This window comes from Triticum urartu, chromosome 2A, assembly GCF_056163025.1.
Source record: "Triticum urartu cultivar PI428250 chromosome 2A, HENAU_Tu73, whole genome shotgun sequence".
In the NCBI taxonomy this organism is placed as follows: domain Eukaryota; kingdom Viridiplantae; phylum Streptophyta; class Magnoliopsida; order Poales; family Poaceae; genus Triticum; species Triticum urartu.
In genome coordinates, this window is record NC_141874.1 from 674,330,690 (window position 1) to 674,344,432 (window position 13,743).

Below are 13,743 nucleotides of genomic sequence, written 5' to 3' on the forward strand. Positions count from 1 at the left end.
GCCACACTCGGTTCAACTAAAGTTTGAGAAACTGAAACCCGCCATCCACCTGTGTGCAAAGCACGTCAGTAGAACCAGTCTCGCGTAAGCGTACGCGTAATGTCGGTTCGGCCCGCTTCATCCAACAATACCGCCGAACCAAAATATGACATGCTGGGAAGCAGTATGACTTGTATCGCCCACAACTCACTTGTGTTCTACTCGTGCATATAACATCTATGCATAAACCAGGCTCTGATACCACTGTTGGGGAAAATAGTAATTTCAAAAAAATTCCTACTCACACGCATGATCATGGTGATGCATAGCAACAAGAGGGAAGAGTATCGTCCATGTACCCTCGTAGACCGTAAGCGGAAGCGTTATGAGAACGCGGTTGATGTAGTCGAACGTCTTCACGATCCGACCGATCCAAGTACCGAACGCACGGCACCTCCGAGTTCAGCACACGTTCAGCTCGATGACGTCCCATGAACTCCGATCCAGCAGAGCTTCACGGGAGAGTTCCGTCAGCACGACGGCGTGTTGACGGTGATGATGTTGCTATCGACGCAGGGCTTCGCCTAAGCACCGCTATGATATGATCGAGGTGGATTATGGTGGAGGGGGGCACCGCACACGGCTAAGGGATCAATGATCAACTTGTGTGTCTAGAGGTGCCCCTGCCTCCGTATATAAAGGAGCAAGGGGGAGGTCGGCCGGCCCTCTATGGCGCGCCAGGAGGAGGAGTCATCCTCCTAGTAGGAGTAGGACTCCCCTCTTTCCTACTCCTACTAGGAGGGGGAAAGGAAGGTGGAGAGGGAGAAGGAAAGGGGGGCGCCACCCCCCTCTCCTAGTCCAATTCGGACCAGAGGGGAAGGGGCGCGCGGCCTTCCCTAGGCCAGCCATCTCTCTCTCCACTAAGGCCCATTATTTCTCTCGGGGGGGTCCGGTAACCCTCCGGCACTCCGGTTTTCTTCAAAATTACCCGAAACACTTCCGGTGTCTGAATATAGTCGTCCAATATATCAATCTTTACATCTCGACCACTTCAGGACTCCTCGTCATGTCCGTGATCATATCTGGGACTCCGAACTACTTTCGGTACATCAAAACACAAAAACTCATAATACCGATCATCATCGAACTTTAAGCGTGCGTACCCTACGGGTTCGAGAACTATGTAGACATGACCGAGACACGTCTCCGATCAATAACCAATAGCAGAACTTAGATGTTCATATTGGCTCCCACATATTCTACGAAGATCTTTATCGGTCAAACCGCATAGCAGCATACGTTGTTCCCTTTGTCATCAGTATGTTACTTGCCCGAGATTCGGTCGTCGGTATCTCAATACCTAGTTCAATCTCGTTACCGGCAAGTCTCTTTACTCGTCCTGTAATGAATCATCCCGCAACTAACTCATTAGTTACAATGCTTGCAAGGCTTATAGTGATGTGCATTACCGAGAGGGCCCAGAGATACCTTTCCGACAATCGGAGTGACAAATCCTAATCTTGATCTATGTCAACTCAACAAGTATCATCGAAGACACCTGTAGAGCACCTTTATAATCACTCAGTTACGTTGTGACGTTTGGTAGCACACAAAGTGTTCCTCCAGTAATCGGGAGTTACATAATCTCATAGTCATAGGAACATGTATAAGTCATGAAGAAAGCAATAGCAGTAAACTAAAACTATCAAGTGCTAAGCTGACGAAATGGGTCAAGTCAATCACATCATTCTCCTAATGATGTGATCCCGTTTATTAAATGACAACTCATGTCTATGGTTAGGAAAAATAACCATCTTTAATTAACGAGCTAGTCAAGTAGAGGCATACTAGTGACACTCTGTTTGTCTATGTATTCACACATGTATTATGTTTCCGGTTAATACGATTCTAGCATGAATAATAAACATTTATCATGAAATAAGAAAATAAATAATAACTTTATTATTGCCTCTAGGGCATATTTCCTTCAGTCGCGCCCCCCATGGGCCTAGTCCGAATTGGACTAGGGGGAGGGGCGGCGCCCCTCCTTCCTTCTCTTCCCCCCTCCTTCCTTCTTCTCCTAGTAGGACTAGGAAAGGGGGAGTCATACTCCTACTAGGAGGAGGATTCCTCCCCGCTTGGTGCGCCTATGAAGGCCGGCCTCCCCCTTGCTCCTTTATATACAGAGGCAGGGGGTACCCTAGAACACACAAGTTGATTGTTTAGCCATGTGCAGTGCCTCCTCCACAAAATTTCACCTCGGTCATATCGTTGTAGTGCTTAAGCGAAGCCCTGTGTCGTAACTTTATCATCACCGTCATCACGCCGCCGTGCTGACGAAACTCTCCCTCGGCCTCAACTGGACCAAGAGTACGAGGGACGTCATCGAGCTGAACATGTGCAGATCGCGGAGGTGCCGTGCGTTCGGTACTTGATCAATTGGATCACGAGGACGTTCGACTACATCAATCGCGTTACTTAACGCTTCCACTTTTGGTCTACGAGGGTACGTGGACACACTCTCCTCCCTCGTTGCTATGCATCTCCTAGATAGATCTTGCGTGATCGTAGGATTTTTTTTTTGAAATACCGCGTTCCCCAACACAACGAACAATAGAAATAATAAAAATTACATCCAGATCCGTAGACCACCTAGTGACGACTACAAGCACTGAAACGAGCCGAAGGCGCGCCGCTGTCATCGCCCCTCCCTTGCCGGAGCCGGGCAAACCTTGTTGTAGTAGACAGTCGGGAAGTCGTCGTGCTAAGGCACCATAGAACCAACGCACCAGAACAGCAACCACCGCAGATGAAGGGTGTAGATCAAAAGGATCCAACCTGAAGACACACGAACGACGAACATATCCAAGCAAATCCACCAAAGATAAATCCGCCGGAGACACACCTCCATACGCCCACTCATTCTAGATGAGGTTTTCGTCCGGTGTAATTTCGCTTGTTTGGTGACTCATGTACTCGTGGGCATGTTTCATTAACTGGATGCTTATGTCTTGTTGTCGTTTTTTTCCAGGCCCGACTATTTTGGCCAGCCTCGAGCGCTGGGAACAATTGGTGGTTGTTTTGCTTTGCCTCATTTCTAATAAAAATGTGCCGGCAGGAAACTCCTTTTCTTCAGAAAGAAAAGAGAGGTTGACAACATTCCATTTATACATATAGATGCCTTTATGTACTTGTATTTTTTTCTTATACAGAAAGAAGAAAAATAATCCGTGCCAGAATTTTTGGGTCTAAAGATAAGTTTGAAATTTTCCAGCAAAGAGTTAGCAGTATGTTTTGTTGGAGTGCGTGCGCACGTGGTGTGTGTGTGTGTGGAGGGGGGTTGAATTCCCTTATTTTTTGTAACAAAAAAAACTTAAAAATTCTCTGGAATTTTAGGTGATATGCCAATGCAGTGTAGTCCTTTTATGGACAAAAGGACTCCTTGCGTAAGTACTAATAAAAGAAATACATAAATACCAGCAGGTCACCGTTTTTTACGTGAAAAATCGGAAGGGAAAACATGTCCAAACACCCATGCCCCACCAGGCAACCTCACCAACTCGACCGTCCTCCATGCGCGGCGCACCTGCTATTCCCGAGCCAAACTAGCTACGCAGTAGGAGTGCCCCCTACAAAATAGCCTTTGCCTTTTCCCAGGATTAGCACCAAGAATACGTTGAACTACGTACACAATCATTGCCCGACCGTATATCTCCTGTCCCATCTTCGGAATGGGAGCGAACAGCGAGCAATTAGGCCAGCGATCCCCGCCCGGAAAGCGAGAGCGCCCGACCACACACCGCCAGCGTCTCCTCCACTGCACTGCACCGCACCTTGGCTGGCATCTGATCGGGGAGCAGTGCCAGGTTCAGCGAGAGATCGTCGTCCGTCCGTCCCCATCCACCTGGCCTAGCAAGGCTTATCGTATCGTGGCCTCCATCCAGCTCAGGACACCGGGATATGGACAGGCGCCGCGGAATCATTTCCCCTCCCCCCGGCGGGCCTAATCATGCCCCGCCGATTATACTACCTCCACAGCCCATCAGCAGATCCTCTACCGACGAACTACTGGCAGAATAATCAATCAAGATACGGAGCCGATCCGTAGGGGTACGGGACGAGTAGCCGCTGATTGATTGACCGCCGCTGGCCGGGCTATCATTCATCATTCGGTCTTGTGATCCTCGCCATCGTACGTGCTACTACTAGTATACGTAGTAGGTAATGTACGTACGTACGTGGGTGCGGTGCGTACGTAGGCACCGGAGGGCGAAGTCGCAGCAGCGCTGATGGTGTGGGCGGCTGTTTGTTGGGTGGTCGCCGTCCGTCGGAGGCCGTGCGTGTGACCCACCAGGAGGGTTGATGAGGCTGGGTCAGCCGCGGATTGGATTGACCCCGGCGACCGGAGGTGGTGCCGGTGGCCGCCCGCGGTGCACGACGGCGACGGGTTATAAAAACTTTTGGTGTCTGCGTATGTCTGTCCGTGTGGAATGTTTTGGGGGTTGAGCTGAAAATTATCGGTGTGGAGTGTGGACGTGGCTCTGACGAGCATGTGCAAAAACGCCCGGGACCATGTGGTGTGTTTCGGATCTCTGCAGCTGGGCGGTAGATTAACGAGAGAGCATATCCGCTGGGCTGAACTGAACGTGAGATCTGAGAAAAGAAGTGGGATGCGGAAAAAATGTTGGGGTGAGAGAGGCTCGAACTCTCGACCTCAGGATCACTCGCTTTAGCTATGAGACCTACGCGCTAGCCAACTGCGCCACCACCCCGCTGCGTCAACCATACAAAATTGAATTTATTTAACAGCTTGCAAGACTGCTTGAGTTTGATTTCCTCAACCGGGCCCCGTGATGTATGCTTGGCATGGTTTTCGTGTGTGCGAGAAATCCAATCTTGCCTCCTTCACCGTCCCGTAAGAATCTGCTTTTGGAAAGGAAAGGAAAGGATATCTGCTTTGTCGTGGACAGAACGGGCGAGGGAATGAACGAACGAACGGACGGAACCTCAAAAGGGTAGAGAAAATCGACAACAATCTCCACAACGAATGCACTGGCTCAAAGTGATGCCGACCGTTTTATTCCCCGCCGTCTTTTTCATTTTTGCATCGTATGGCCTTATTGTACACGGGCTGAATGTTCCCTTCACGTTTTTTTTCTTTTCTTTCAGCAGATAATAATGTTCCCTTCACGTTTTTTTCTTCGAGCGGTTAATGTTCCCTTTCACGTGGCTGTTGGAACGACACACACACCAGCCAGCGAGCTCAACTTCCTCCACGGCCCACCAAAACTTGCACAATCTACGCCCAACTGTCTGACCATCCGCACAGAGACCTAGCGATCAAGCGCTGACCTGGGCCAGCCCATTAAACTGTTTCATCGTTTCCGGTTTTGAGCACCTTCCAGAGTTTCCCAGGCGGTTTTTTCTGGTTTTCAACCCTTCTAGAAGGTTCCTGAACCGGTTTGCATGTTTCCTTTTTATATTTATGATTTTTTTTCTTTTTATTTTTTCATTTTTCTGTTTCTTTTTCTTCTTACTTTTCCTTTTCAGTTCCTTTTCTTATTTTCAATCTTTATTCTCTGTTTCTTTTTTTTTTGCTTTTTAGTTCTCATTTTTCCAAATTTCTTTTTTTCTTTCTTCTATTTTTTATTTCATTTTTCCGTTTACCTTTATTCAAAATATATTTTCTTCCTTTTTCCTTTTTTTCTGTTTCTGTTTCTTTTTCTTCTATCTTTCTATTTCTTCATTTATAAATTTCGAAAAATGTTCAAAATATTCAAATTTTGTTTGTGTTTCCAAATAAAATTTAAAAACAAATGTTCGAGTTACAAAAGTTGTTCAAAGCTTGCATAATATATTCCGGATTTCAAATTATTGTTCATGTATTCAAAATATCTTCTTGTTGCCAAATTTTTTTGAGATTTACAAATTTCCTTGTTTGTAAAGTACAAACAATATTCATAGTTTCAAATTTTGTTTCTATAAAAAATGTGTTCCCATTTAAAAAAAGCATGAATTCCAAAAAAATTCAAAATATTAAAATTTCAAAAAATGTTCGGATTTTATCAAATTTGTTCAAAGTTTAAAAAAAATCGTGTTTTGCAAAAAATGTTTGAAGCTTTCAAAAAATGTTCCGTTTTTCAAATGTTTGTTCATGTATTTAAACAATGTTCGCAATTTGAAACTTGTATTGGATTTTAGAATTTATCTTCATTTCAAAATTTGTTCTTAAAATTCAAGAAATGTTCGTGCTTTGAAAAATTGTTTTAGTCAAAATTTTGTTCCCATTTTCAAAAAAAATCACAAATTAAAAAATGTTCACATTTTTGGGAAAAGTTTGGGATTGTCAAATTGAGTTCACGATTTCAGAAAATCTAAAAACAATAGCCATTTTTTGGAATATTCTTTGTAATTTTACCAAATTCCCCTAAGCTTGATTCTTCCATAGTTCTTTAAGAATGGCGCTGCTTATTTATCGCAAGAGCACTTCGGATGTGTTGATTTACCTCTAGTGCACAGTAGCACGCCGTCACGAGTTCGCTTCCCAGGTTCCGCGACCATTTTTGCGATTTTTTCAGTCTCGGTCCGCCCGCACTGCTATGAGCCGGCTCAAGTGTACTGCCACCTGTGCGATTGGCTGACTACTTGCCGCAAAGAGCGGCATATAGATAGTCCCCATTCAGCGAGCGTTACAGTGTTATTCGCAACTTAGCGTACATCTACCTCTATGCTGGGCTCGGCCTATTCATATTTTTATTACTTTTTAACCTTCAAAAAATACTAGTGCGTCGTGGGAGATTCGAAACTAATATTCCACGTTTAGTCCTGGAGGCGATAACCATTGCGACAACTTACTTGTTGTGAAACATACTTTTTTTCTTCTTCTTGTGGCCAATGTGAGGATAGAAAAAAAAGAATGCTTCCATGTTCCTTTTTTTTCATTTGGCCGTTTTTCTTCTTTCTTGTTTTTACCTTTTTCTACCTTTTTTTTTCTATTCATAATTCGCAGACCATTTTCAAATTCTTGTACGTTTTAAAATTTCATCAACTTCGTTTCAAATTTTGTAAACTTTTCTCAGATTCATGAAATATTTTCATATTTTCTGACCTTTTTTTTCAAATTCATGAACATTTTCCAATTTTCTAGAATTTTCACATTTCGTGAATTTATTTTTTTCAATTTACATTTTTTTCTCAAATTCTCGAACTGCTTTTCACAATTTGTGAACTTATTTTAAAATTCGTGAACCTTTTCAAAACTTGTGAACTTATTTTCAAATTTTTTAATGCTCTTTTTTCAGATTTCTGAACTTTTTAGAATTCATCAATATTCTCAAATTTCATGAAATGTTTCCAATTTTGGGAATTTTATTCAAATTTCATTAACTTATTTTTAGAATTTGTAAAATTTCTCAAATTAATTAACTTCATTTATTTACGTGAAGTTTTTCAATTTTTTATGAACTCTTTCATGAACTTTTTCCAAATTCGTGTTTCCTTTTCAAAAGGCTAATCTATTTTTCAAAATTAAGATTTGTTTTCATATTTTCTTATTTTAAAAAGACAATTGGTAAACAAGTGAGCCGGTTAACTCGTCAACTAGCGAGAGATCTGAAGCGAGCGGGACGTGCTACCCGCTTGAGCAGGAACAGATTGAGCTTCGCCTTTGTCGCGCTGCAGCGAGATGGCAATGTTGGACCACGGCCCACGAATGAAGGTGCCGAGCGCCAGGGATCCTTTTCGGGGGAGTTCCTATGCGCCGCTCGTTGCGGCGAATTGCCGAGCGGACGCATAGGCGCGAGTCTAGCTGGGCCGGCCCATTAGCGTAAAACAGTGAAAAATCCTCAAAAAGTGTCCTTGAAGGAGGGATCGAACAAGGGACCTCTCTTGTTGCTTATGCGCAAGACAAGCCAAAGGGATACATGAGTTTCTTGGTTTTACAATGGGGCGCTAAGCTAAGGGTAATATAGATCCGTGCATTTTGTCAAATTCTGAACGCGAAAATTATTTTGGAAATATGTTTTTTTCAAGCGAACACTTTTCAACTTTGAAAAGAAGAAAAAAGCTCGAACATTTCTTGAATATCCGAACATTTTTTTTATAAACTGAACACTTTTTCTGGAAACCATGAACATTATTGAATATGTGAACAAATTTTTTTTTGGCAACATTTTTTGAAACTCTGCACAATAATTTGGAAATGCGAATAGTTTCCGAATCCATCAACAATTTTTGAAACAAGAACTTTTTTCAAACTCAGTACAAAATTTGAAAATGAAAGACATTTTTTTAACTTTTCAAACATTTTTTGAGAAATATGAACAGTTTTACCAAATCAAGAACATTTTTTAGAACTGTGAAATATTCTAAAAAGGAAAGAGGAACAGGAGAAAATAAGTAGAAAAAACAAGAAAAGAAGATAAACAATTTTCAAATTCTCTAGCATTTTTTTAAAAAAATGGAACATTTTTTGAAACTCCCTAACAAAATTAGAAACAGACACATTCTTGAAAATTGCGAACAAAATTTGAAATAGAAACAATTTTTGAAACTACCGAACAAAATTGGAAAACACGAACATTTTTCTTAAATTTCCGAATGAATTTTCAAATAGGAACATTTTTTCAAACTCCTAAACAAAATTTGAAAAGGAGAACATTTTTTGAATTTTGTGAACAAAATTTGAGAATTATGAATATTTTGAATTTGTGAACAAAAGTTGAGAACTGGTATAAATTGTGAAAGAAAGGAGTTTAGATAGCATGAACATTTTTTAAAACTGAAGAACAAATTTGAAAATTTAAAACCTTTTAAAAATCTCAAACAAGTTTGGAAATTCGAACATTTTTTCAATATAAGAATAATATTTTTAAAACCGGAACATATTTTTCAATAGGCGAACAATTTTTTAAACTTCTAACATTTTTGTAGAGAACGAATAATTTTTACATGCAATCAAAATTTGAATTGGTTAAACATTTTTAAAATTGTAAAAAATGAAAAAAGTGAAGAGGAGGAAAAATAAAGAAAAGAAACAGAAAGAAAAAAGGTGAAAAGTAGAAAAGGAATGAAAAGGAAAACATAGAGAAGAAAAAATAAACCGGAAAAAGGAAAACAAAAAAAGAAAAAGAAACAGAAAAAAAGTGTTAGGAGCTACTAAAAGGTTCCCAAAATCGGAAAAAACCGGCTGGGAACAAGCGAGAAGGTTTTCTAAAACCGAAATCTTCGAAACATTTTACGGCCCGGCCCACGCGGGAACCCTCGATCGATCTCCCTGTGCGTCCGCCCGACAACTTGCCGCAGCGAGCGGCAAATAGGATATTCCCCTTTTCGGTGCCTAAAGCGTCAAATTTGAGCACTCTCGCAAATGCTATGTCTAACTAGGAAAAAAATACTATCATTTGTATCGCCTGAAGCTTTCCTGAAGTGCGGACGATGTATGTACCAACCCAATAGTGTGCTACTTCTATCGTTCGTTCATCGGTTTGTTTGCTGACGTGTTCGTTCAAGTCTTTTTTTTTTCATTTTCTTCTATTATCAGTTTCTTCTTATTATTATTTCTTCACCGGTTCTCTTTAGCTATTTTTCGTTGCTATACTTTTTTTTCTTTGGTTTCTCTTTATTTCTTTTATGGTTTTCATTGGGTGTTTCTTTTTTCTTTGGATTTTTTTGTTTACTTCCTGGTTTTCAATGGTATTCTCTTTTTCCTTTTTTCTTTGGTTCTTTTCGGGTTTTGTTGTTTTTTCCATTGCTTCTTTTGGTTTTCATTTTAATTTTTTCATATACGACAAGAACATTTTTCTTATACATGCTTAACATTTTTTAAATACTCTCTCCGGTCTTTTTTAGTCTGCATATAAGCTTTGTCCAAAGTCAAAGTATCTCTACTTTGACCAAACTTAAAGAAAAAATGTTAACATTCAAAATGCCAAACCAATATTATTAAATTTATTATAAAATTTAGTTTCACAATATATATATTTTGTATTGTAGGTGTCGATATTTTTGTATATAAATTTGGTCAAACTTTCTTGACACAAATCTAATACGCGGAGTAAAAAGGACAGGAGAGACTACAAGTTTAACTTTTTTGAATACATGATCAACATTTTTTCTAGTACCATTTTAAACATTTTTCAAATGTTTGACTAACATGATTTGAATGCATGGTCAATATTTTTTATACACATTTTAACATATTTAAATACAAGATTACATTTATAATACATGGTAAAAAAATTCGATACACATTATCATTTTTCAAATGCTTGATTTAACACTTAAGCCCTTTCCACACCCGTAAGGCGAACCCTCCAATTGCCTTCGCTTGTGCATTGATGCGTCTCTGGTGGCTTGCGCAACCTCGGCAATGCTCCCTCACAACATTCCCCTCCCTCTCCCCGTCTGCCATGACGGCCAGGATGGTGACAGTGAGGGGATGATACGTCCATTTTGCATCATGCTTTTATATCGATATTTATTGCATTATGGACTGTTATTTCACTTTATGTCACAATAGTTATGACTATTCTATCTTATTTTACAAGGTTTACATAAGGAGGGAGAATGCCGGCAGCTGGAATTCTGGGCTGGAAAAGGAGCAAATATTAGAGACCTATTCTGCGTAACTCCAAAAGTCATGAAACTCCACGGAACATCTTAAAATAAATAAATAAAAATGCTCACCAAAGATGAAGGCCAGGGGGCCCACACCCTGCTCACGAGGGTGGGCGGCGCCCCCCTAGGGCGCGCCCCCTACCTCGTGGGCCCCCTGGTGGCTCTCCAACGTCCATCTTCTCCTATATAAAGTCTTTCGATAAGAAAAAAAGAAGAACGAACTTTTCGGGACGAGACTCCGCCGCCACGAGGCGGAACCTTGGCGGAACCAATCTAGAGCTCCGGCAGAGCTGTTCTGCCGGGGATACTTCCCTCCGGGAGGGGGAAATCATCACCATCGTCATCACCAACGCTCCTATCATCGGGAGAGGGAAATCTCCATCAACATCTTCACCAGCACCATCTCATCTCCAAACCCTAGTTCATCTCTTGTATCCAATTCTTGTCTCAAAGTCCGGGATTGGTGCTAGTAGGTTGCTAGTAGTGTTGATTACTCCTTGTAGTTGATGCTAGTTGGTCTATTTGATGGAAGATCATATGTTCAGATCCTATATGCATATTATTATCCCTCTGATTATGAACATGAATATGCTTTGTGAGTAATTACGTTTGTTCCTGAGGACAAGGGAGAAGTCTTCCTATTAGTAGTCATGTGAATTTGGTATTCGTTTGATATTTTGATAAGATGTATGCTGTCTAGCCTCTAGTGGTGTTATGTGAACGTCAACTACATAATACTTCACCATTATTTGGGCCTAGAGGAAGGCATTGGAAAGTAATAAGTAGATGATGGGTTGCTAGAGTGACAGAAGCTTAAACCCTAGTTTATGCGTTGCTTCGTTAGGGGCTGATTTGGATCCACATGTTTCATGCTATGGTTAGGTTTACCTTAATACTTTTGTTGTAGTTGCAGATGCTTGCAATAGAGGTTAATCATAAGTGGATACTTGTTCAAGTAAGAACAGCACCCAAGCACCGGTCCACCCACATATCAAATTATCAAAGTATCGAACGCGAATCATATGAACGTGATGAAAACTAGCTTGACGATATTCCCATGTGTCCTCGGGAGCGCTTTTCCTATTATAAGAGTTTGTTCCGACTTGTCCTTTGCTACAAAACGATTGGGCCACCTTGCTGCACTTTATTTACTTTTGTTACTTGTTGCTCGTTACAATTTATCTTATCACAAAACTATCTGTTACCACTTATTTCAGTACTTGCAGAGAATACCTTGCTGAAAACCGCTTATCATTTCCTTTTGCTCCTTGTTGGGTTCGACACTCTTACTTGTCGAAAGGACTATGATAGATCCCCTATACTTGTGGGTCATCAAGACTCTTTTCTGGCGCCGTTGCCGGGGAGTGTAGCGTCTTTGGTAGGTGGAATTTGGTAAGGAAAAATTTATATAGTGTGCTGAAATTTACTGTCACTTGTTACTATGGAAAGTAATTCTCTGAGGGGCTTGTTCGGGGTATCTTCACCCCATCCAGTAGAGCAAAGAGTTGCTCCTCAACCTACTGAACCTATTGAAAATGAAACTCTTTTTGAATTTCCTTCGGGTATGATGGAAAAACTGCTAGCTAACCCTTTTACAGGAGATGGAACAAAGCATCCTGATGAGCACTTAATATATGTGGATGAAGTTTGTGGACTATTTAAGCTTGCAGGTATACCCGATGATGTTGCTAAGAAGAAGGTCTTCCCTTTATCTTTTAAGGGAGACGCATTGATATGGTATAGGCTATGTGATGATATGAGATCATGGGACTATAAAAGATTGAAGTTGGAATTTCATCAAAAGTATTACCCTATGCATCTTGTTCATCATGATCGCAATTATATATATATAATTTCCGGCCTCGCGAAGGAGAAAGCATCGTTCAAACTTGGGGGAGGCTTAAATCAATGTTATATTCATGCCCCAATCATGAGCTCTTAAGAGAAATGATCATTCAAAATTTTTATGCTCGGCTTTCTGAAAACAATTGCACCATGCTCGATACTTCTTGTGCTGGCTCTTTTATGATGAAGACTATTGAATTCAGATGGAATTTATTGTATAGAATTAAACGCAACTCTGAATATTGGGACCTCGACGAAGGTAAGGAGTCAGGTATGACACCTAAGTTTGATTGTGTTAAATCTTTTATGGACACCGATATTTTCCGTAAGTTTAGCACTAAATATGGACTTGACTCTGAGATAGTAGCTTCTTTCTGTGAATCTTTTGCTACTTATGTTGATCTCCCTAAGGAGAAGTGGTTTAAATATCATCCTCCCATAGAAGTAAAAATAGCTGCACCTATTAAAGTTGAAGAAAAGATTGTCACTTATAATTATCCTATTGTTCCTACTTCTTATATTGAGAAACCACCTTTCCCTGTTAGAATAAAGGATCATGCTAAAGCTTCAACTGTTGTTCGTAAAAGCAATATTAGAACTATACACATCCTGAGCAAGTTAAAGTAGAACCTAATATTGCTATTGTTAAAGATCTCTTGTCTGATAATATTGATGGGCATGTTATTCAGTTCGAAGGTGAAACTGCTAGAATTGCTAAACCTTGTGATAAAGATAAACATAGACCTGTGGTAGGCGTGCCTGTTATTTCTGTTAAAATAAGAGATCATTGTTATCATGGCTTATGTGATATGGGTGTTAGTGCTAGTGTAATACCTATTGACTTATACAAAGAAATTAAGAATGAAATTGCACCTGCTGAGTTAGAAGGTATTGATATTACAATTAAACTTTCCAATAGAGATACTATTGACCAATTGGAATTGTTAGAGATGTTGAAGTCTTGTGTCGGAAAACTAAATATCCTGCTAATTTTCTTGTTCTTGATTCCCCACAAGATAGCTTTTGTCCCATTATATTTGGTAGACCCTTCTTAAATACTGTCAATGCTACCATAGATTGCACAAAGAATGTTGTTACTATTGGCTTGGATGATATGGTTCATGAGTTTAATTTCTCTAAATTTAGTAAACAACATTGTGAGGAAGAATTACCTAGTAAGGATGAAATTATTGGTCTTGCTTCTATTGTCGTACCTTCTAGTGATCCTTTAAAACACTATTTGCTAGACCATGAAAATGATATGTTCATGAATGAAAGAAGGGAAATAGATGAAGTATTCTT

At 40.4% G+C, this 13,743-nt stretch overlaps 1 non-coding gene across 1 annotated transcript; it reads right to left on the reverse strand.

Annotated features, from left to right (window-relative positions):
- Nucleotides 1-4,664: 4,664 nt before the first annotated feature.
- TRNAM-CAU (transfer RNA methionine (anticodon CAU)) lies at nt 4,665-4,751 on the reverse strand. The gene is given in 2 exon segments: nt 4,665-4,700; nt 4,714-4,751. It is a non-coding gene; the product is annotated as a tRNA-Met (tRNA).
- Nucleotides 4,752-13,743: the final 8,992 nt, after the last annotated feature.